The following is a 26,934-nucleotide window of genomic DNA, read 5'->3' on the forward strand; positions in this document are numbered from 1 at the left end:
ATCAGTATACAGATTTGTACCTATTTTTCATGGGCCTTCTCCAGATTTTTGCTGTTTCCAGGTTTTGGGGTATACCCGGAGAAAATTCACACAAATGTAGAGAGGACATGCAGACAACTTACACAAGGCAATCCAGCCAAGAATCGAACTGAAGAGCCTCTTGCTGTGAGGCAGCAACACTACCACTGCACCGTCCAGGTTTGCAGTTATTATGAAGTACTGCTACCAGATGCTTTGGCTACCATGAAAAAAATCTGATAGAAGAGATGGACAAGTGTGTGGTAAGGTGTGTTATGCAAAGTAGTACAGCAATGTAACAATTACAATGAAGCAGTATGTAGTAATAAAATATTTATTAAAATATATGAGATAATGTAGCCATTATTGCATAAGTAATATATTAAAAGTGATCACACAAAAATACCAGCATCTTTTAGGCAAATGAGATCACTATGAGAAAAATGATCTAAGCAGCCCGATTATACAAAAGTATTATAACCCAAGAAGTGGGTGGGATCCCTAGTGGTTAAGGCGAGCCAACTCACAGATCCAGCTAAAAGAAATTAACTTCTATGAAGTAAGCCCAGCAAGACACAGCTCTGCTGTGACAGGTCAGGTAGGGTAAGTAGGCATAAGCTTACTTACCACTGTTTTCCAACTAACAGCTCTTGGCGGTACTTTAAGCAGTTATATGTTAATCTTGCTCAGGGTACAGTGCAAATACTGCATTGAGACTGTTTACATTTTAGTAGTGGCAACTACTGTATTACAGTTCCAAGAAATCGGCTGCTAGAAATTTGTTGAATGTTACTCTATATGCCAGAGTTACTGATGGGGTAATTTTTCTGCCTTTTTGTTTCTCCCTCTCCTTACAGCTGACCATCCACTGCCAGCATCTCATCGAAACCCCCTACCTTAGCCCCCCCCATGTGCTTATCCCAGACTATGTTCAGGGGCAGTGAGGAGATGAAAGTTGTTGTACTACCACTCTGCTGCTAGGGAATATGCCTGACATCCTAACCACATGACAGCCTTGTGAACTCTGCTGTCACTGCCTTTTGGCAGTAAATATATGTTTGCACACATGTACTGCCTCCTAACAAAGCAGTAAACTGCTTGCAATATGCAACAAACCACGGGCTCTTAATGCTCTGATTGCAGTCAGTTTGGAAAGCCTCCTTCTCCGGGATAGACAAACCAGAATCAGCAACTCACTCCCACCTCCCCCATCTGGCCCCCGCCTGCACCCATGGCAACTAGCTGAATACGAGTTATCAGCAACACATTAAGGGCTTTATCACTCTGCACCACAGGGGCAGATCTTGTATTTTTTTGACATATTTTCTGTCCAAAATGCTTTTTTGTCATTTTACAGTTGTAGCTTGTGCTGTTTGGTACAGTTTCATAGAAGATACATCTCTGTAGTGCTGTATGAAGTCATACTTATTTATCATTTATTAACTAGTTAAATAGCTAGCCCATAGATCTTTTTTCTGGGATAACTAGGCCACAAGTGTGAATGCAAATAAAAGAAATATGGAAAATTTAGAGTAATGAGTCAATTAACATGTTTTGTGAGGTGGGAGAAAATTGATAGGCCCACAGAAACCCAAGATGATGTTGGGAAAATATACAAACTCCAGAACGACCATGATCCAAGACTAGACTTATCTCTGCCTTATAACTCCAGGGTCATTATGACAGAGCAAAGATGCTGTCCATATAAAATATATACATCCCTGAACAAGTGCTTTGATCAAAACATAACCTCAGACCACTAAGAATTTCATTCAGGTTGTGTTATTGTGCTTTTCTACTTAGCATCATTTCATTTTCTGTAATGTACAGTCTCCTGCTAGGTGAATAGCTGCTTCTTGACCACAGGAATATAATGGTAAATCATGGACACATGCATAGAGCAAGAGTGCATAACCTTACTGTTTACATTTAAGTGTGTCCTGCATTAAAGTGTGAATTCTAGTTGGTTTACAATACCTACTAATTCACGTACTTATACAGATGCTGTGTAAAAAAGATGGGTCATACAGGTTCACAGGTTGGTACTAGGCTATCAACCCTAGGGCCTATACAAGCCTAGCCATAACAATTCCCTGGCTATTTCTTCCCACACTATTTATTTCCCTGGACCCCTGTCTAGCAGGGCGACTGACGTGATCCCCAGGGTGAATTTCCTTTCTCCCATCCAATCGTCAAGGTTCCTTTTGAAGAGGGCCAAGGAGGCGCTCTGGTTAACATACTGCAACTTTGCAAATTGTGTATGTGTGTGTATGTGTGTGCGCATGCGTATGCATGTGTGTGTGTGTGTATGTGTGTGCGTATGTGTGTGTATGCATGTGTGCATGTGTGTCTGCACATGTGTGCATGTGCGTGCGTATGTGTGCATGCGCATGTGTGTGTGCACGCGTGTATGCATGCGCGTGTGTGTGCATGTGTCTGTGTATGCATGTGTGTGCGAGCATGTATGACCGCATGCGCTACTAGCTTGAAAATTAGTAAAAAAAATAATACTTTGTTTAGGTTCTCACTTTCCCAGAGTTGGCAGAGCCGGTTACCACCATGGTAACTTAAGTCAATGTCATATCAAAATGTTTATGCCCTCATTTTTCTCTGTTGGGATTTGCATATAAACCATTTTTACAGTGATTGGCCATTTTATGAACATAATTATTTGCACTCTGCTAGCATTATAGCGGTGCTCATCAGCAGTAAGCTGCTGCATGTAACAGCTAGCTTTTCCTTGAAGTATCCAGGCATCCATCGATGTAAAACAAATGAGGCGTTTCCTTTATTCCCTAAATATTCATATCACACAGTTCAATGGTTTATATCTGAAACCTAGTGCTGTATTTTTATTCAGCAAAAGCAAGACCACTTTGAGTCTCATCCCTACACTGTTACAGCATCTTCTTTTCTTTTTTGACCTGTCGAAGACTCTTCCATCAACTGAAAAAAAAAAACAATCTGAAAGGAAAAAGCCCACTGCCATTTCAGCATTAATCACACACTTACTGTCTCCTTAAATTTGTATTTATATACCTGAAAAGTATTGCTTTTTCTTTGAGGTGCGGAAAAGGAATATCATTTTTATCGTTTTAGTTAAGATCTAGTTCTAAGAATGGGTAATTCTACCATGCCTTGTAGACTCCAAAATAAGAAAGCCAGCCATCATCTGATCTGATCCCCTTAATATGCATTTTACCTAATGTTATATCTCTCTCTGTTCCCACCTTTCATACTATCCCTTTGTACCAATTCAAAGTCACCATTGCACTACAGCCATCATTATTGGTATAACATCACTAAGTGGACATCATGGAATCCTACCTTAAAGACCATTTTCAACAGACATTATTAAAGGACCTCTGATGTTCATTTATTTTAAACTGGAAATGCAAGTTACACAAAATCAGCTCATAAGCACTACTGTTGTCCACTATTGAGTGTTCTGTGGTGCTTTTCTATCATACCATAAGGTACACAGTGACATGACATCCTCTGCAATAAGATTTGTGTCTAATTATATTGTTAGCAAACTGGGATATATAACCGGCATAAAGGTATTGAAGAACAGAATGGGAAGTCAGAGAGACTGACAAATGACAGATTCTGTAACAGGGAAGGATGAAAGGCTTTTTGCCCTGGAGCTGTATAGTAGGGGAAGCTGGGGCATATAGCTGCAGTAGCATACAGTATACAGTGTTTATGTCAGGCAGACACAGCAAAGGGTGCCACAGTCATTAGTATTGTTGCCTCACAGCAAGAGGTTGTCTAGTTCAATTCTCAGATGGGGTGCCTTCTGTGCGGAGTCTGCGTGTCCTCCCTGTGGTCGCGTGGGTTTCCTCCGGGTACTCCTGCTTCCTCCCACATTCCAAAGACATGCAATAGGTGGATTGGACACACTAAATTGGCCCTAGGTGTGAGTGCGTGCATGAGAATGTCTGTGGCGCACCCTCCGAGGAGAGTTGCGCCCTGGCCTAGCAACCTGAGCCCATAAAATCCATAACTGCTACGTAAAGAACAAGTGCTGAAAGGTGCTCATTGCCCAATGTACCACATGGTGCATACATGGGAAAGTGAGAGAGAGAGCAAGATACAGCAAAGGATATCTTGTAAGCTGGCATATGAGACCTTGTGTCTTACCATCAGGAACATGGAGATATGACATTCAACCAGTAAGTAGTGAGCACTATATCTTATAGCCAAATAGCTAATCAAGTGCCCAAGAAAGCAACAAGTTGACACTGTATTCAAATAAGGACTTTCTTGTTTACATTTCAGAAATGTTTTGGCAAGTAGGGGTAAGGCAATACTTAAAAATACTCACATGAAAACATTTTAAATATTGCTTGGGGGTACAAGTTGAAAATATGCATTCATTTCTTTAGTATGTGCAGAGAACATGCAAAGATGTCTGTTCTTTAAAAGGAATTATGCAAATAATGATGGCACGAGCAACACTGTACTTCATATCTGAACCTTGCTCTTGTAAACCAAATATTACACGAGAAGAGAAGCAGCGAAAGCTCATTTTCTTTTTCTTTTGCAGCCAATAGGAAAAATCCCATCTGTCTCCATGTGCATTGTGTGAGAACTGAAACATTGGTTCGAAGTTCTAAGACCCCAACCATTTAAAAAAAAAAAAAAAGTGAAAAAAATTTGCAAAAAATGTGAGAGGGTACAAAATGCCACATCACAGGAGAAGAAGCTGCTGAAATATATCACAGAGTTTTGAGTGCATTTGTAGACATTCATCCAAGTTAATACATTCTTTTTCAAAAAATGAGAATACACAACTAGATAGTAATTCAGAGATGTTGACAGAGTTATGGGGCAATTGCCCAAAAGGAACAGAGAAGGGGTATGCAACTGATGATACAATGAGATTCAAGTAAAAAGGCAGAGTCTAATGAGTGCATGCTGACATGAAAATGAAGATGGGGAAATAAGTCATGATTCATGATTTTTACGTGCAAAATTACAGCCACTTGCAATTTTTGGGTGTTCATTGTCTTCATTCTCAAGTGCAAGGATGCAAACAGAATGTTGACAGTAGCAGTGACACATGCAATAGAGAATTTGTTAAGCTCCAGCAGTAGTCTCCTGGGTGTGCTGCATGGCCGCTCATGCAACAAAAAGCACCAACAGGGGATAATCTCACTCAGGCTGTCAGACACACAGGTTTGGGAACAGATACATGTTGACTGGTACATGCCAAACAATGCCCATACAATGTATGGATCACAGACTGAAAATTGAACAATGAGTGGACTTCTTATAAACATGGATAGCAATGCATGTATATTACTTACCATAGTGGATACATGGACTTTTCAGAAGCAAAATGGGGATACTGTGGGTATTTGGGAGGTATCAGCCTTTAGGGATAGTCAAGATGTTCCGCAATACTTTGCTTCTACATGTGGATCAGCAAATTTCCTTTTCTGCTACACCAGTGTAGACAGACACCACCATGCATGGCTTCTATGATACTGCACCCATGTGGGAGTAAAGGTCCCACCCATTTTCCCAAGACAGTGATACTTTAGTAGGAGGGTCTCCCATTCCATCAACTACCAAACAGTATGTGATGCACAGAGGTTAATAACCCATTTGCCTGCACAGCAGTCTGGCAAAGCTCATATCCCCCCATATATAGCATACATGTCAGCTGTATCACTGTTTTCTGCACATGAACATGCCACTGGATCACCTAGTAGATAAGTGCAGTTGCAGTGGTGCACCTACATATCCACAGCCATCTACATAACAGCTACACAATAACAACGTTCATTCTCTCCCCAGTAAGTTAAAGGTTATTTGGGTTACATCCAGGAGTACTGGTTGATGATGCCCATCCAAAAACCACAAGGCATGGATGAACAGTAGTACCTCATTACCCACTCTTAAGCTAGAAATGTGGTGGAGCATAAATTTAGACTACTTGCTTTGGGGATCCAGTGTCTGGACATGTTTGAGGGACACTGTAGTATGTACCTGCTGCAGCTTACCAAATATTGCTGAACTGCTGCATGCTGCATAATACAATTTAATATCAGCAGACCAACCAGATGCCATTTGCAGGATGCTCCCGTAGTGGAACAGCAAAACGCACAGTGACTACCTTGCTGTCCTCCAGCAGAAACACTAGCTGAAGCAGCCACAACACACGTCTTCCTATAGTGTCATTGCACAGTATATGGCAACACAATAAACATGACAACATCCAGCCAACTTCTATGGCTGCTAACAAAGATAGTGGCAATGCAGTGTCACACAAAAAAATGATGTATGTAATTTAATATAATGGTTATGCTGGGCAAGACATGCTCATGTAACACTGTACATCAAATATCTCCAGTTACAACACACAAGTAGTGTGGTGTTGGCGACACAGCCACCCTTTGTGCAGACACAGGTAGTGCTGGCGATACAGCCGCCCTTTGTGCAGACACAGGTAGCATTGGTGACACAGCTGCCCTTTGCGCAGACACAGGTAGTGCTGGCGGCACAGACGCCCTTTGCGCAGACACAGGTAGCGCTGGTGACACAGACGCCCTTTGCGCAGAGGTAGCACTGGCGACATAGATGCCCTTTGCGCAGACACAGGTAGTGTAGGCAGCCGTCCTTTGTGCAGACACAGGTAGTGTTGTAGGCAGCCGTCCTTTGTGCAGACACAGGTAGTGTTGTAGGCAGCCGTCCTTTGTGCAGACACAGGTAGTGTTGTAGGCAGCCGTCCTTTGTGCAGACACAGGTAGTGTTGTAGGCAGCCGTCCTTTGTGCAGACACAGGTAGTGTTGTAGGCAGCCGTCCTTTGTGCAGACACAGGTAGTGTTGTAGGACCCCGTCCTTTGTACAGACACAGGTAGTGTTGTAGGACCCTGTCCTTTGTACAGACACAGGTAGTGTTGTAGGACCCCGTCCTTTGTGCAGACACAGGTAGTGTTGTAGGCAGCCATCCTTTGTGCAGACACAGGTAGTGCTGTATCTTGTAGGCAGCCGTCCTTTGTGCAGACACAGGTAATGTTGTAGGCAGCCGTCCTTTGTGCAGACACAGGTAATGTTGTAGGCAGCCGTCCTTTGTGCAGACACAGGTAGTGTTGTAGGCAGCCGTCCTTTGTGCAGACACAGGTAGTGTTGTAGGCAGCCATCCTTTGTGCAGACACAGATAGTGCTGTATCTTGTAGGCAGCCATCCTTTGTGCAGACACAGGTAATGTTGTAGGCAGCCGTCCTTTGTGCAGACACAGGTAATGTTGTAGGCAGCCGTCCTTTGTGCAGACACAGGTAGTGTTGTAGGCAGCCGTCCTTTGTGCAGACACAGGTAGTGTTGTAGGCAGCCGTCCTTTGTGCAGACACAGGTAGTGTTGTAGGCAGCCGTCCTTTGTGCAGACACAGGTAGTGTTGTAGGCAGCCGTCCTTTGTGCAGACACAGGTAGTGTTGTAGGCAGCCGCCCTTTGTGCAGACACAGGTAGTGTTGTAGGCAGCCGTCCTTTGTGCAGACACAGGTAGTGTTGTAGGCAGCCGTCCTTTGTGCAGACACAGGTAGTGTTGTAGGCAGCCGTCCTTTGTGCAGACACAGGTAGTGTTGTAGGCAGCCGTCCTTTGTGCAGACACAGGTAGTGTTGTAGGCAGCCGTCCTTTGTGCAGACACAGGTAGTGTTGTAGGCAGCCGTCCTTTGTGCAGACACAGGTAGTGTTGTAGGCAGCCGTCCTTTGTGCAGACACAGGTAGTGTTGTAGGCAGCCGTCCTTTGTGCAGACACAGGTAGTGCTGTATGTTGTAGGCAGCCATCCTTTGTGCAGACACAGGTAGTGCTGTATGTTGTAGGCAGCCATCCTTTGTGCAGACACAGGTAGTGCTGTATGTTGTAGACAGCCATCCTTTGTGCAGACACAGGTAGTGCTGTATGTTGTAGGCAGCCGTCATTTGTGCAGACACAGGCAGTGTTGTAGGAAGCCGTCATTTGTGCAGACACAAGTAGTGTTGTGGACAGCGATCATTTGTGCAGACACAAGTAGTGTTGTGGACAGTGATCATTTGTACAGACACAAGTAGTGTTGTGGACAGCGATCATTTCTACAGACACAAGTAGTGTTGTGGTGTTGGTGGCCACCATCATTTGTTCAGACACAGGTGGTGTTGTAGTATTGGTGACAGCCATCATTTGTACAGGTGCCTGAGCAGCTCATGGATACTTGGTAGACAATGCCACTAGGAGAAATGAGACCACATATCACCCTATGTAGAGTGTGTGAGAGCGAGTGCATATGTGTGTATCCCAAGTAGGATAACCTTTGATACAGGTAGTGGTGCCACTAAAGGATCATGTAATGTGGCGACTATAATGAAGGTTGTGGAAAAGGCAGTATGGAACCCTATATGAGCCCAATAGCATGAAATTCATGCAGGCCCAGATGACCTCTAATCACAAATGTGATGGAACTGGAGGAGTAGGATCCATACATGATGGTGCCTTCCAATTTGACTCTGCAGTGTGGCTGAACCCACCATTACTGAAGGCATGGTGCCATTTCATTTGTGGTATGTACAGATGATGTACCCTTGCTGTGATCATCCTATCCATTCACCCACGTCCGTGGGCATACTGGGATATGGAGTTCAGATGGCAGCACTGGTTAACATTCTAGGAAGGTGGCCATTGTAGTGGCATGTCCCACTATGAAATGCACAGCACCAGCCATAGCACTATGTCTGGCTTCCACTGTTTCCCAAAGAACATGCCCTATACCAACCACTACCATCTTCTCATGTGTAGCTGCAGACTGTGCCCAGATTATTTCTCTGCACATAAATTAGCCCAAAGTATTTATGAACATTATATTTCTCAGAGAAAAGTAACTAATGCATTATTTAGACATATTTTACATTTACAGTTTTGCAACAAGTGAATAGGGATCCTCAGGATGGGCCTTGGAAATAGTATTTGGAACAGAAGGAAACATGGTGGCAGATTTTTTTGAATACCACCTCTCCACCAGGCCTGAATGATATGGTGTCTATTATCAGCTTTTTGAAATTAAAAACTTTTGATATATAGTTTTTTCATTAACTTATTACATTATTTTATTTTTATTTTTGAAATGTGGAGTTTAATAAATGAGTAGTATTTTAAATTTAGTTGTTTAATTTAATGAGTTTTTGCTTGGCTGCTGATCTTTAAATTTCCTGCAAATGAGGATATATAATAGGAAAGAGAACCGTGTTTTATGTCTGATGAAGGTTGGTTATTGCACTAAACGAAAGAACTCATATTAAATTTGTTTATTTATCCTGCATTCCTGTTTATTTCCCTTTAACTGCTGCCTATTTTGCCTTTTGTGTTTGAGGCTGAGAGCTGCAGGCATGTCACTGGCAACTATAACATAGACAACGTTTTCTTTCACTGCTGGCCAACTGCACAATAAGTATCTGAACATCAGATGCAACGTGCTTGTTCCAACATGAACAGTAGCTATGACATCAGTGAAAGTGGGAAACCCCAAAGTAAGTAGTCGGTATGTCACCTCATGTAGTTTAGTGTGTGTGTGCAGGACGGGGCTATTGTTTTTCTGGTCAGTGGGTGCAAGTCTATCGAGCAGTGAGAAAGAGAATCATTGTGTCCTGAAACTGTTAATCATTGTGCATATTTCCTGCCCTGTCAGACTCCAGCAGGAGACAGACCTCAACCTGTTACTGTCCTTGCCCAGCCACTACATTTGTTATAGCCCCAGTTGTATGTCATGATGATGTGACACACACATTAAACTGTGATAATGGCTGGCCACATACCCCATGGCATTCATACTAATGACAACTGCAGCTCAACAGTGATGTATACACAGTTCTTGCCTAAACAGTGGTTTCCATGTCCGTATGCCCAATATACCTATGAAAGCCAGAGGAGATGGTTACTGCATGCTATGGGTACATGATTACACCTGCAGTGGCAGTATACACACTGCAATCTCACAATATACCTGGGTTGTTTCCATGAGTGATACATGGCATCTGTCCCCTCCCAGAACCTGTGTACATACCTGTAGATGTATGGTGCCTGTCCCTTCCATACCACTATGCCAGGGATGGCTGAAATGATTCTTCCTGCAAGTAAAGAGCTTAACAGAGGACTATCCCTGGTGTTAGTCATTCACTTGCTATATGGAATACCTTCTATGAGGCTCTTCTTCTTGTGTCATTGACACACTTTGAACATTCACTTCTGGTGGTATTCTTCCAATCCACAGTATGAACATGTGCACTACTGTTTCCATGACACAGTCAGAGAGGCTGTTGGATGCTTCCTCTTCTGAGCATATCACCCATGTGTTTTGAGTATGCAATTCTCTGCACTGCTGTCCATTGCCTTTGAAAGACATCCCTACACCAAGAAGATATTATGGACTGGAAAGAGGTTGTGTGTGTGTGTGTGTGTGTGTGTGTGTGTGTGTGTGTATGTATATATATATATATATATATATATATATATGTGTGTGTGTAGGTGGATAGAGGTACTTATGTCACTGTGAAAGTAGGCTATCACATTAGAAAATGGGTGGGTAGTGTGTGTGTGGGGGGTGCTCATATGTTCTGCACTCTACTTAAGGCTACATCCCTGTGGATGTGGTGGCTGTCCTACATCAGGGGGCTGCCTTTCCCTACTGGGTGGGCATATGAACAGGTGAATGAGTTCAATGAGTTACAAGTTCTGGTGTTACAGAGGATACCACTTCCTGCATTGGGGGGCTACCATGCCCTGCTAGGTGTGTATCTGAACAGGCGCACAAGTAAAGGGGATGCCTGTTGTAGTTTAAGTACACCCACCCAGTCATGTTTTGGGTTCATAGGTACTTAATAGGCTATCAGTCTGTGAAGATCTTTAGACGCCTAGCTGAACATTCCCATGAAATTTTTAGCCCTTATATTTTAAGTATGAATAACCCAGAAATGAGCAGAACATCTAAATGTTGCCCCATCCATGATGGACAAGGGTATTAAACCAGGTGTGCTTGCAATTATCGGCTTATTCATCTGTATTATGTTTGAATAATGTAAGACAAGTACTTTGCTTTATGTAGGGGAGGGCGAGAGAGAAGATTCAATGCTAGAAGTCTAAATCTCAAGATGCACTCACTCAAAGCACTCCTCAAAATGGAGAACATCGACATTTGTGCTGTGACAGAGACCTGGTTTAAAGCAGCAGGAAGCACCCCTGCACTACCAGGCTATAACTCATTCCACACCTTTCAATGCCAGAACATAGACCCAAGCTCCAAAGGTGGTGGTGTCTCCATATTCATAAAAGATATGCACACCTCCAGACTAGTATCCCAGCATAACGCATCTGAGATACTCCAGGTCCAACTATCATTGGGTAAGACAGTGATTCACGTTGTAGCCTGCTATAGGTCCACAGCCATGTCCCAAGACTCTCACTGCACATTCCTAAGCACCCTGGAAACTATTAAGATCCAACCCAACACTCTTGTACTAGGTGACTTCAACTACCCATCCATCAGCTGGGAAAACTACTCACGCACCAAAGCACTGGCCCAATGCTTCCCGGAATTCATCAGTTCCAATATCCTGGACCAGCTCATTCTTATCCCCAGTAGAGGAAGCAACATCCTTGACCTGTTTATTACTAACATGGGCAACCATTGCTCTGCACCAATAGTCAGTTCCTCCCTGGTTAGACACTACCACAAACTAATCACCATAGAAATCCGCATCTCACCCACACAAACTGCAAAGGTATCCAGCATGAAAAACTTCTCCAAAGCTGACTTTGGACTCCTAAAAACAGAGGTGGCTAACTTCACAGCAGCCATTCCAATGGAAAATAGATACATGACTGCTGAATCATACACCAATGCACTCTACGAACATGTACATAAATGCATGGAACTAGCCATACCCAACAGAACCAAGACGCTCTCCTCCAGGAAAAGGAAGCCAGTTTGGTGGTCCTCTGCCATTAATAAACTCTACAACAGAAGGAAGAAACTGTTGCAGAAAAAGTTGAAGTCCCAAGACTGGAAAAATTCCCTTTTTAGCCTCAACAAAAATTTGAGATTCCTCATCAAAACCTCCAAAGTCAGCTATGAAGGTAGAATTGTGGCAGACAGTAAAAACAACCACAAAGCCTTCTATAGTTCTATCAAGAATCTCCATGGCAATACCCAGATTTGCTTTGAGTTATTGCACAATGGTACCACCTATACTGAGCCAACAGATATTGTCAACATACTGACTGACGTTACCCCTTCCAAACACCCCAAAGGACCAATTTCAATACCGGAAGCTTGCCAGGCAGTTAAAGCTGCATTGTCTAAGGCCAAGAATACAGCTTCCATGGGACCCAACAATATCCATGGCTGTATTCTACATGAATTACAAAGTGAACTGGCACCACATCTGTGTAACCTGTTCACTCTCAGCCAGAACTCAGGCTTTGTCCTTATAGAATGGAGCACTGCTACAGTCATCCACTCCATAAAGGAGGAGCAACTACAGACCCTGGAAATTATTGCCCCATTAGCCTGATGAACCTGATATGTAAGGCTATGGAATGCATCATCATGAACCTAATTAACAAGGATATAGGGAATCTCCAAACTCTAGATCCCATGCAATTTGGTTTTGTGAAAGGTAGATCATGCCTGCTCAACCTGGTTGACTTGAGCCAGTCACCAGAGCGGTGGATGAAGGTAAGGCAGTTCATACAGCCCACCTCAATCTGGCCAAGGCCTTTGATACCATTCCTCACTCAGGAATTATTGATAAACTCAGCAAACTAGGCATCAACCCCTATATCATTAGGTGGGTTGCAAATTGGCTCATAGAGAAAACCCACAGTGTGAAAGTAGCAGACTACAAGTCAGACTGTCGACCAGTCACAAATGGAGTCCCACAGGGATCGGTCCTGGGTCCTCTACTGTTTGGCATCTACTTCTCAGAAGTCCAGGCAAACACAGAGGGACTCTGGCTGATAAATTCACAGATGACTGCAAGCTGGGAGCCATTATTAACTCCCCAAGTCATGCAGACATCCTACAGAAAGGTCTCACTGAGATGAATTATTGGTGTCAAAACTATGGCCTTAAGCTTAATGCCAAAAAAATGCATGGCCATCCCCTTTGGAAAAAACTCAGTTCCCACTAATTACCACATCAATGGGAGCCCACTGAACACTAAAGGTGTTATAAGAGATCTGGGGACACAGGTTGACAGCATTCTCGTCTTCGACCACCACATCGCCACTGTGGTCAGAAACTCCTATGTGGCACATCTTATTACCATGGGTTTTGCATCCAGGAAGAAAGAGGTCATCCTTTCTCTCTACTCATCCCTCATTAGACCAATCAGAGTATAATTCCCCATTTGGCATGTACCTCACTAGACACTTGCAACAGTTGGAGAGGGCACAACAGTACCTCGTGAAGCAGATCCTAGGCCTTAAACACGTCCTACATGGACAGACTCAACAAACTCCAGCTATTTTCTATCTCATATCATCTACTAAGAGGTGATCCCTGCTTGACTTACTAAGCCATGCCTGACCCAGCTCTGTTAGAAATGCTACATCTAAAGAAATCTCAATCCCTCCACACCACATGCTCCAGAGAGCTCAACCTCATTACCACAATCAACAGAACATGCTGGAGGGACAGGTTCATAATCCAGACACTGCTCATGCTCTGGAATAGACTTCCCATACATGTCAAGCAGAGCACCTCACTAGCCCTCTTCAAGAGAAATCTTGATGAGTGGATAGGAAATAGAAACTTCACCCCAGGAATCACTCCAGTGGGTCTATACTTGACAGATGCACTGGGAACTAACGATGGTTGGCACAATGCCAGGGCACGTCTATCGGCTAGGTTTGTAAAGGCCCCAGGGCCATTAGCCTAGCACACACCTATGAACTTAAGGTTCCTGTAGGTATTTTCTGTGACACATATCTATTCCTCCAACATGTTCTATTTATACTGCAAAAGAGATTTAGATATACCTTCAAAAATTCAATTACAGGGAACATTATAAATGAAGATAATAACTTGTGTGTGACTGTGCACACATATCTCCTCCCACATTAAGGTAGACTTCTACATGCTACTGGTCATCTCTCCCATGTATCTGTGCAGCTGCTGTGCTGCTAGAATGTGACTCAAGCTGATGAAATTAGTTTCCTGCTCATTTTTATTTTCAAGCACATTTTGGCATACAAAGTGTGTAATTACCATAGCAGCTGCTAATAAGCCCTAGTCTGCAACCTTTGATTCTAATGAGACTAGATACTACCAATGGGCAGCCACAGTGGTGCAATGGTTAGTGTTGTCACCTCACAGAAAGAAGTTTTCCAGTTCGATTCTAGGCTGGAGTGCCTTATGTGTGCACCTCCCTGCAGTTGTGTGGGTTTTCCTTCAGGTGCTCCAGTTTCCTCCCACATCCCAAAGACATGCTGTAAGTGGATTGGACACTGACTCAGCCCTAGGTGTGTATTTGTGTGTATGCCATCTATGGAAGGTTGGGCACCAGGCTAGCAACTTGACACCATAAAACTCTACTGCCAGTTGTTCTGCTGTGGTGACTCCTAACCAGGAAAAACTGAAAGACGATGACCAGATACTACTAACCTCAATTAACCTCTGTGTTTTGCATGTGCACACCCATGACAAAGTGTAGATGCACTCATCTGCACATCACTGGCATTACGTGAACATCTGCCCATTCATGCAAGCTGTGTACATGCACAGAACACAATTCAGAGTTGCCTGTAGGGTATGATTCTCATGCTGCCATTTTGTCAGTCATTCATATCATCAATGATGCTTCTGAATCATGGAGAGCTCAGGCCTACCTGATGTGCAAAGGAAAAGAAACACATTGTCTTGTTCCTACACAACCAGTTAAGGGAACAGCTGCTACTGCTCTAAGAAGGTCCATTCAGGACAGTGGCGCCTGGTATTATCTGCAAGATCTGACCAGGAGGAATGGCATGCAGGCACCAGTACAGTGAACTGTATCACTGTTGCCCTGATGATCTCCATTTATGTAAAACAGAGAATTGAGAAAGACATAGGAAAAGGTATAGCATTTCTATCTGCTGTGCATTATTTTAACAGGTATTTTCTATTTATCCACTTTTATTTAGCAAATGCCAAAAACAAAATCCAAGTTGGGTTCCTGACAGTTGTGAGTGATTACATTTGTTTTTTCTTTCTTTTTTTTTTTTTAATTGGAACCAGAGTTGTAACCCTGGGGCATGGTAGGTACATTATCAGTGCTTCTGCTTTACTACTCAGGGAGGTTTTTTAGTGTACCTGGGTGTACTTCACTGCAGTTAACAGCACTGAATTGTGCTATGATGTCCTTCAAGGATGCATCTGCAGTCCTAACATATGGGTTGTCCTGCCTCAGGCAGCCCTTCGGTCGGCCGGATTCCAAAGTCTGGGTCTGGCCTCGGCTGATGTCGCACTTCACCCGACGTCATAGCTGCTGTGAATTGGGTATAAAGGCATCAGCCGACGCCATTTTCCTCAGTCTTTCTTTCCGCGCGGTGCCCGAAGCAGAAGCTGTTCCCAAGTGCCGGTCGGTCAGATCCAGAGATTTCTACTACCGAAGACTTCTAAAAAGCTAAGTACCCCGTTGGGGACTCTTTCTTGCCTCAGCCGATGTCAGAAAAAGTAAATAATTGTTTAACTTGTGGGAAACAAATACCTCATAAGGATTTCCACTCTTACTGCCTTCCTTGCTTAGGCCCAGACCACGACGTATCAGCTTGTCTAGCCTGTGCTTCCTTCAACCGACGGACACTTACACGTCGGTCGGAGTTTGCAGAGGAGTTTTTTGGTCCTGCTTTTGCTTACAAAATGCCGTCGGAGACTCCGACTTCACAATTAGCTAAAAAGCGTAAGGAAAAGGACCGACACTCGTGGCCCGCAGTTTCGGCCGAAACCACGGTTAAGCCAACCGCAAGTGTCTCGGTTTCGGCTGAAACCGACTTCTCGGTTCTTCCTTCGGCCGAAAGCATGCCTCCGATAGCCGAGGCCTCACACAGCATGGCTGAATCTGCTACTGAAATAACCCCTGCTGTAGCAGCCACCCAGGATTTACCAGATACTATTCCTTTAGACATATCTACTCCTGCACCTGGAGCTGCTAGGCCCCCTGCATCTATGTCTATCAAGGCTTTTTCTAGGGCTAAAGCAGCTAAATCTTCTAAGGCCTTGCCTGCTAAAACCCCCTCACACAGGCCTACCTCTAGTTCCCAAATGCTCAGCCTGGCTGAGGATCTCATTTCTTTGATCAGGGGATCCCAACCTCACCCAGACAGGGCCTCTCAACCCCCTCCAGAGAAGAGGCCTAGAGCAGAGCCCCCGGATCCTGTTTCTACAGACTATTCCTCGGATGATTCAGAAAACTCAGATCCTCCAGAAGGCCCATATTCTCCTTATGAGGATTCTGATGCAGAAGACTCCATTCCTTCTGCCTCTCCTCCTGAGGAATTTTCTTTTGGGGAAACCTTACATGCTATGAGAGAGCATTTTCAATGGCAGGGCCAGGATTTTTCAGATTCAAGGAAAAGGCTAAGGACCTTTTTACATTTACCACAGCATAGGCCTTTAGCCATTCCTCCAGTACTTACAGTTGTTGATGATGCATATAATGATGCTTGTACTGCCCCTGACTCTCTTCCCCCGGCCCCTGCCAAGCCCGACAGATATTACAGGGTCCCGGACTCACACTTTCACTTGTATAAAGCTCCTATTGCAGATCCTGAAACCAGTTCACAGGGCCCCAAAGCTGTAGCAGCTGCCTCTGCCAAAAAACCCCTCCCCTCTGAAAGAGAATCTAGAGCATTAGAGAGATGGGGTAAAAGTTTATACTTCTGCTACTCTTTCGGCTAGGGCCTTAAACTGTCAATTCCACATGATTCAGTATCAGGAATTTTTGTTAGACCAGCTAAATAAAAAACTGTCCTCTCTTGAACCTATAGACCGTAAGTTCCTTCAGGATTTGGTACATAACACTCAGCAGGTCAGTAATCATTCCTTAAAATGTGGCTATGATGCACTGGAGGCTTCCTTTAGATCAGCTATGACTGGAACAGTGATTAGAAGGCATGCATGGTTAAAAGAGCAATCCTTCCCAGACCATGTAAAGTCAAAGCTTCTAGATGCTCCCATGGAGAAACAAAGTTTGTTTGGCTCCCCTGCACAGCAAGTGCTAAAGAAGGTGGAAGAAAAAGCAAAATCTGTCCAAACAGTCAAGGATTTCTTACAGGTCCAGCCTCCGAGGTTTAGTAGAAATTGGCGGGGGACAAAGATGGCCGCCATTCTATAAGCACTGCAGTACTTCAGCTCTCCAAAGACCAGAAACAAAAATCAACTCTGCGGATGTACATTTGGAGTTAATCAACTAATTGACAGCAATTAATAAACTACTAGAAGTCAGCGATCTTATCGAGGAAAAAAAATTGAAAAAAAATACTTGGTGACAGCAGGATTGGAACTGATTGCTTGGTTGATTCTGAACAGAGCACCAAACAAAGGACTGAACTACCTCATTACTGAAACCTTTACTTGGTAATCATCTCTATCTGCAGCATTTCAAAATGTCAAAAGAAGATAAAAATATTGACACTACAACTACTAAAACTAAACTGTCAGCATTACAGTCTCCAGAGAAGGAATCCATATTTAAGAGACAGAAAACATTTAGACAGCAAAAAACTGCAAAAACAGGGGCATCAGCGAAATCTGATCAACAGGTTACGATGGAAGAAATTAAGTCAGCATTATTGCCTATACAAGATGCATTACAAGACCTAACATCCCAAACACAAACATTTAGTGAGACATGTAATCGGATTCTAACAAGAATGGAGAAAGCAGAAACCAGAATAGCAGCAAATGAAGACAATATAGCATTGCTCACTAAAAGATCTGAATCACATGAGGCTGATATTCAAATGATGCAAAACAAAATTCTGGACCTGGAAGCAAGATCAAGACGTAACAACATAATCATCAGAGGGATCCCAGAATCAATCCAATATAATGAGCTGACCACTTCTATCATACAAATATTTGAAACATTACTTCAGGACTCTGTGGATGTTCAGCAAATTGTCATTGAAAGAGCACATAGAGCTTACAGGAATTCCCAAGCTTCAAATACACCAAGACCTGTGTATGTCAAAATATTAAACTTCCAGGATGTGAATAAAATACTTTTAACCATAAAAAAATCTGGGGGATCTATAATGTGGCAAAGTTATAAAGTTTCTATAACACAGGATTTACCAGCACAAATAAGACAGTCTAGACAAATGCTGGCTCCATACTGTAAGTTTCTAATTGACAAAAACATTAGATTTCAAATGAAATTTCCTAACAGTTTAATTTTTACTCTTGATGGCATTAAATACACTGTAAATACAAAAAAAGAAGCCAGACCCACCTTTTTGAAGCTTTTCAAGGCTGTGCCACCGTCTGAAAATTGAACAGTCCATCCTGGCTTCTTCCTGCATTAGAGTGAATGGGAGACTTCATTTACGAGGATCCGAGGCTTCAAAATCCTTTGTGTGTTCTTCTTTCTTCAGCAGGCCTGGTAATTCTCCGTTTTATCTTTTAATCTCGTCTTCCTAGCTGAAACACGAAGATTCCACGAAGTTTTATGGCTTCTACGAGCGCTCCTGACCCACGAGGAAGCAGGAAACAAGGTAAAGGAAGCAGGGGGACCGTTTTGAGTGTGGTGCAGCTGAGAGGTCCGTTCGCAAATTGGTTCCCCCGTCAGCGAAAATTCAAAATGAACTGCCTGGACTGCTGCAACTGCTGGGAAGCAAGAAGCGCTGCTGTAAATCGAAAACGAAGCTTTTTGGGACTCATTTGATGCTAAAATGACTGTAAAACGATCAATGAGGTAAAGTGTGTCTTGTATGGATAAAAATGTATGGTTTGGCTGTTGCTGTATAAGAGTCTATGGCTTAGTGGTAAATCCAGGTAATACAGTCTATTTTTTGTGTTATTTTTTTTTTTTTTTTTTTTTTTCCCTTTGCATGCTTGTTTTGTAACTTACTGTGTTTTATTTAGTGAGTAAATAAGTGAATAAATAAGTATCTTTTAACTGTGATCAGTTTGGGGAAAAGGGAAAAAATATATATATATATATATATATATAGCATAATTAGCAAACAGTAGTAGTAGATGTGTAATATAGGTGATGTCTAACTGTAATGATCTATAAAAACTAAATGCAATATTGTAGGAATGTTTTGAAGATAAATAGCTGACCTAAATAATGGCTTGTTTTAAACAAATGTATAACAACTGTGTGCTTATTAGGTGAACTGTTAGTTAAAAGGTTTTGGAACAAGTAATTTTAATGCTAACATATTATTGCTGAATTTAAAGTTTGTTAAAAGTGAATTATTTGACATGTCAGGTACAATTAGTTTACATGAATATTAGGGAAATGTTCAGAGCTGTAGTTACTTGAGTGCGGTGTTTAGTAGGGAATGTCTGGGTTAGGCTTTGTAGACGTAGATATAGTTGGTGTAGGTTTTTTGCATGCTATTTTATTGTTAGTTAATAGAATTAGTAGATTAGCTACTTGGGGAATGCTATCCAATGTGAAAAACCTATGTTCATCCTGGTCCGGAGGAATAGTGGATAGGCACTGGGTAGGGATGGGATGGTTGTTTTGCTTCCAAAAAATTCACGTAATACCAACACTTGTCAATTTAAGGTGGAAAACAAAAAATAGATACCATTATTCATCAATTCATAGTTTAGAATGTGGATAATAGATTCCTGGAACGTTAAAGGACTCCAGAACATGAAAAAAAGAAAGCTGTTTCTGCATCTATTTTTTAAATCTAAAGCAGATTTTATTCTATTACAAGAAACACATTTGACTAATGACCAGTGGGAAACAATGAAGGACAAGAAATGGATTAGGAAGGTTGTAAAGGCGGAAGGGACTACGAATAGTGCTGGGGTGGCAATTATAATCAAGAATCAGTTTCAAGGAGAAATTTTGGAGGACAAAATAGATAAAGAAGGCAGATGGTGTTTGGTGGTTTTCAAAACTGAAAGTTTGGATAAGCCGATAGTACTTTTATGTGTTTATGCCCCAAATGTGAACCAACATTATTATATAGCTTCAATTTACTCCATTCTACAGTCCTATAACAACTGTTACATAGTGATGGGGGGTATTGGAATGCATACCAAGATTCTAAAATTGATAAGTTGGGAGCTTCTACAGCTTTTAATAAGCAGGCAATGGTAGCGTTGAAAGAACTGAGAACGGATTTCAAACTGTATGACCCTTTTAAACACAAACACAAACACATACAAGCAAAGGCAGAAAACTTTACTTTCTATTCTAGCTGCCATAAAATGTGGTCAAGAATTGATTTTTTTTTAATTCCAGAAGTGTTCATTTCACTTGACCCTAGGGTTTCTAATCAAGCTAGACAGCTCTCAGACCATTCTAAAATAACTTTAACTTTAAAGACCGATATTTTGAATACTAAAAATCATGGTGGATATAATTGGTCCTTAAACCCATACCTATTAACCAAAGAAGATATAGTACAGGAAGTTAAGGAGATACTTAAACAATTAGTACACAATATACCCCGTAATGAACATCCATTAGATATAGAATGGGCTACAACTAAAACTTTGTTAAGAGGATTATTTATTCAGAAAGCCACTTATTATAAAAAACTCCAAAATAAAGAACAACTGGATCTGGAAACTAAAATACAATTATTGGACCAGGAGCTGATGAGTAACTACACTGAACAAACAGAAACTGAGTTGTTAAGATGTCAGAAAGAGCTGTTTCTTATGCATAACAGAAAATTGACACTGTATGAACAAAGAAGTTTAGTTAAATATGCAAATCACATTCAAACTCCCTCGAAAGCATTAGCCCGTATTATTAATCAGACGAAATTGACACCATTAATTACCGAAATAAATCATAACAATACGTTATATACTGATAAGTCAGATGTCATGAAGATTTTTGAATCAATTTTTAATCAGATATATGGTGAGCAACAAACTCATGGGCATGATGAAGAGAGAAGTTCTTACAGAAAATTAATTTTCCCAAGATTGACAAGGATTCTCATGGAGAATTGACTGCATTGATTACAGTTGATGAAGTTCTAGAGGCAATTAAGAAATTAAAGCCACATAAAGCCCCAGGACCAGATGGTATGACCTCTGAATTTTATAAATCTTTTAGTGGGATTCTGAGCACCGTACTTTCACAGACCTTTAATTATATCATTTCGAATGGCAGCAATGATCTTCATTTTAATGCCTCAAGAACAATTCTGATATTGAAAGAGAATAGTGATCTCAAAAATCCAGACAATTATAGGCCCATATCATTGTTGAATATTGATATGAAAATCATGACATCTATTCTAGCTAGTAGATTAAAAAAAATAATAAACTTGATAATATCAGAAGAACAGGCGGGGTTTATAGATGGGAGACAGACTACAGATAATACATTAACTCTTCATACTTTAATATCTTATGCGAAGTATAAAAATATGAACATATATGCTTTAATAATTGATGCTCAAAAAGCATTCAATAGAGTTAATTTGGCTTATTTATTTGAAACATTATCATATTTCAATATACCTCAGCTTTTATTTATATGTTAAGAAATTTATACAAGAATGCATACACTAGTTTATATATAAATCATGAATGTTCCAAAAGGATTCAAATTAAAAATGGAACTCGACAGGGGTGCCCATTGTCTCCCATACTGTTTAATCTGTATTTGGAACCTTTATTTCTTCATATGAAACAAAATGTTTTTATAATTCTCCTGTACTTCTTGAGATAAAGGTTAGGATGGCTGCTTTTGCAGATGATCTAAATATATACAGTACCACACCGGTGTCAGATATGGAAAAAATACTAACAGCAATACAAACCTTTGAGAAAATTGCTAATTACAAACTAAATTTTAAAAAAAACAAAATATTCCCTCTAAAGACACCTACACCTTTTTCAATGCTACCATTGATAGGACGAGTAAGGACAGAAGAAAGAATAAAATATTTGGGGATTGACTTTTCAACTGAAAATAGAGAATTTTTTATCAACAATATTAAGGCAACTGGAGACCGAATAACAATGGATTTGAAAAGATGGAGTAAATTGAAGCTACCGATGATGGCAAGAGCAGCGATAATAAAAATGAACGTTCTCCCCAGAATGCTATATTTTTAGAGCAGCACAACTTAAAATCACGAAATCCTTTTTTAAGCAATTTCAGATAGGATTGGGGAAATTTCTGTGGGAACCCAGAAAAATGAGAATATCCTATGAGAAACTGATGGCTCCTAAAACGAGGGGGGGGTTGGATTTACCGGATTTTGAGATGTATTATACAGTGATTCAGGCCAATAGGATTTTAAGGGTGTCTTACTTGGACAGTGAAAATAGAAAATGGATACCCAAATGGGTACTGCTAAATTATAAACATATAAAAGGGAAGGGAATTAATGTTAAAGTGTACCATTTTTGAATATAAAAACATTGAGTAAATATGAGTTAATGGAGCACATCAAGGTATGGGCAATGGCGACTCAAACTCTGTTTGCCTCCTTGAACCTTTTAAAATATATGATGATGTTTCAACCGTTTGATGGGAACCCTAATATAACTATTGGTAATCAACTGATAGACTTAAAGAAATATCCATTTATTAAGGAATTAACTGTAAGGGATTTATACCCCTTCCTAGGAGTAGCGGTACATGATATCTTAAAAGCGATGAATCTTCCCATTTCTTATTTAATTATAATGAGGCAGTTAAAAGATTTGGCCATAAATTATTTTACCAGTTCTGAAATTAAAAAAAAGAAGAACTAGTTATTTCAGGTCATCTGTGGGAAGCATTGCAACAAGATAGAAAATATATATCCTCAGCATATAAAAATGGCAAAAGAGAGAAAATATAATAATCATATTCTGTTATCGAAATACTGGAGAGAGAAATTGCCATCCCTAGACGACAGTAAAATAGTAGAGGCGTTTAACTTAACATTAAAATCCGTATCACTTCAAAAACTGGTCTTTATTCAATTGATGATATTTAACAATGCATATTATACCCATCTAACACTTCATAAATTTGATTCAAAAAAGTCACCTAAATGTCCACAGTGTGTAGATCAGACAGCAGACCTGTTACACATGTTCTGGAGTTGCAAGTGCATTTATAAATTATGGAATTCTTTAAAGTTACAACTACAAAAATGGGTTACCAAAACTCAACACTCTCCTGGGAATTTCTGATTTTACATATTCCACGGAGAATTTGGACAAAACAAAAAAGATTGTAATTATGAATATTAGTTTACTAATGAAATTATATATAGCCACAAATTGGTTGAACCCAGCACAGGTGTCGTGGCAAAATTTCAGGCTGTTAGCGATTAAGCATATATTAGCACACAAATTGTTAATTAGAAATAATAAGAAAAGTATAAACAGCATAAAAATTTGGGAACAAATCTTTAATATTATTTTGGCGTAGAGGTTCCTATCCACATTCCGTTAGGACATTCTAAATGTGTACCAACACATTCTTGGATTAGATAGAAAATGTAGAAATAATACAAATTATTGGCTTGAGTTGGTTTATAATTGTCTATAGTAGATGCTTTTATGTTTAATTTTTTGTGATTTTATTTTCCTGTACTTGGTTAAAATGATATTTATTCTTAATGTATTATAGGGAAATTCAAAATGGAACTAAAACATTGGAAGCAATATTGTACATAATGTAAATAGTGTGTGAAATGTATAATGGTTTTACATAACAATAAAAATGATTATTGAAAAAAAAAGAAATTGGCCTTCAAAGAATTGGTCCTTTCCAGACACCTCCAGAGCACAGAGAGGCAGAAATAGGCGCCCAAGAGGCAGAGGTCAATCCAGAGGTGCCTACAGGGGACGTCAGTGGCAGCCTAACAACCAGAGAAGTACTGCCACAGATCCAGCTACGACCACTTCCACAGGACAGACACAATGACTTGACTCTGATACCACCTACCAGGGAACAACTGGAAGCACCCTTAGGTGGAAAGCTAGCCTTATTTTCCGTAAACTGGCATTACATTACAGGAGACAAATGGATTTTACAGACAATAGACAAAGGCTACAGGTTTCACTTCCACACTCTACCAAAAAAGAGAGGAAAGCCAAACCTACCACCAAACCAAAAAACAAACACTCTAGAACAAATCAACCATCTACTAAGGATGAGAGCTATAGAAAAGGTACCTCCTATGGAACAAGGGCAAGGATTTTACTCCAGACTTTTCCTGGTACCAAGAAAAGAAAACCAATGGAGGCCTATTCTCGACCTGTCCGCTCTGAACACATATCTCATTGTTCCAAAATTCAAAATGCTGACCCTACAGCAACTTCTTCCCATGCTGGGCAAGGAGTCTTGGCTGGTGACTCTAGATCTCAAGGAGGCATACCTGCATGTCTCTATACGACCAGATTGCAGAAGATACCTCAGATTTCTTGCAGGATCAGAGCATTATCAATTCCCAGCATTGCCCTTTGGCTTATCTACTGCGCCCAGAGTATTCACGAAATGCCTGGCATCAGTAATTGCTCATTGCAGGCTTCAGGGAATTCAGATTTATCCATACCTGGACGACTGCCTAATACAAGCGGACAAGACGACCAAATTAACAAAAGATTTGGAAAAGGTTATACAACTACTGCAAGCCCTGGGATACACAGTCAACATGAAAAAGTCAAGGCTGGTACCATCCCAAAGGATAACATTCTTGGGTGCAGAACTGGACACATCAAATCAGATGGCATTTCTCACAGCAGAAAAGCAAAAGCAACTACCACTCTATTTCATGACATTAACAACACAGAACCAGCTTACAGCAAGGAAAGTCCTGCAAGCCCTGGGTTACATGGCATCCTGCATAATATTAATTCCACATGCCAGGCTGCATATGAGAAAGTTGCAATGGTACCTAAGGAATGTATGGTCTCAACACAAGCACAGTCTAGAAGCCCAGATTCCAATAATACCATGCCTGAAACAAGAATTCCTATGGTGGGCTCAGGCCTGTCAGTTGAACAGAGGACTGCCTTTCCACAAACCTCACCCAAGCCAGACTATCACCACGGACGCCTCAGACCTAGGCTGGGGGGCACACATGGTGGGCAAGTGTATACAAGGCCTATGGACACAAGACCAGCTGAACCTACACATAAATCAAAAAGAGATGCTGGCAGTGAAACAGGCACTACAGGCATTCAGACCTTTTCTTCAACAGGGTCATTTGCTGATAAGGACTGACAACACCACAGTCATGTGGTATATCAACAAACAGGGAGGCACGCACTCATACCCTCTATGCCGGATGGCAATGGACCTGCGGAATGCAGCCCTGAACCTCAACATTCAACTCCAGGCCAAATTTGTGCCAGGAAAAGAAAATATACTAGCAGACACCTTAAGCAGAACTACCACAGATGCCCACGAATGGATGCTGCATCCGGACATCTTCAAAACCATTACAAAGAAATGGGGACTACCAGAAATAGACCTGTTCGCATCCTCACACAACCACCAATTGAGGAAATTCTGCACAAGGACATACCACCCACTTGCTTGGAAGGTGGACTCCCTATCCTTCATTTGGGAAAACCTGACAGCATATGCATTCCCACCTCTTCCTTTGATGCACAAAGTGCTACTGAAGATCAAAGAAGATCACCCAAGGATCATCCTGATAGCTCCAGACTGGCCGAGGCAGCATTGGTACCCGCTACTGAGGAGCATGTCTCGGACACATGCGTGGCCTCTACCTCCAGTTCCTTTACTGCTAACACAGAACAACTACAAGATCCTACATCCAAACTTGAAAACACTACAGCTAGCTGCTTGGAATATTACATAAAGCAAAATAACCCAGATTTATCTCAGAGGGTTAAAGACATTATCCTGGAGGCGCGCAGACCCTCCACAAGGAAGACTTATTCAGCCAAATGGAAAAGATACCTCATTTGGAGTGCAGCAAAAGGAGAAAATGTATCATTAGCAAACATAGCTAACATCCTGGAATACTTAGCAGAACTTTTCCACAATGGCCTGTCTTACTCCTCCATTAAGATTCATGCATCAGCAATTTCAGCAGAATACAACATGGATCCTCCAGTCTTCTCTCATCCTCTACTCAGGCAGTTTCTGAGAGGAATAAAAAATGTAAAGCCTCCAAAGAAACCACCTTTGCCTACATGGGACCTTAACTTTGTGTTGGAAAAGTTAACACTTCCCCCTTTCGAACCAGCAGCAACAGCAGAATTACAATTCTTATCTTGGAAAACTGCTTTCCTGCTTGCAATCACTTCAGCAAGAAGGGTTTCTGAATTACAGGCATTAATGGCAGTACAGCCCTTCCTTATCTTCCATCAGGATAGAGTGTCCTTGAGAACTAACCCTACTTTTATGCCAAAAGTGGTCTCCAGGGTATCATTGAACCAAGCAATCCATCTACCAACATTCTTCCCCAACCCACAGAACAGGGGGGAAAGACTACTACATACCTTGGATGTGCACAGGCAATTGCGCTACTATCTGGACAGAACCAAGACCAACAGAAAAACTGACCAGCTTCTGGTAGCATATGCAACAGGAATGGAAGGAAGAGCAATTTCAAAACAGACAATCTCAAAATGGATAGGAAATTGCATTAGATTTTGTTACTGTTTTCATGGAAAGACATCTCCAGAAAGCATCAGACCTCACTCCACAAGGGCTACAGCCACTACTACAGCTTTCCTACGAGGAGTGGCTACCAAAGACATTTTAGAAGCT

The sequence above is a fragment of the Protopterus annectens genome, chromosome 9.part0, assembly GCF_019279795.1.
Source record: "Protopterus annectens isolate FY-2018-M chromosome 9.part0, PAN1.0, whole genome shotgun sequence".
In the NCBI taxonomy this organism is placed as follows: Eukaryota; Metazoa; Chordata; order Ceratodontiformes; family Protopteridae; genus Protopterus; species Protopterus annectens.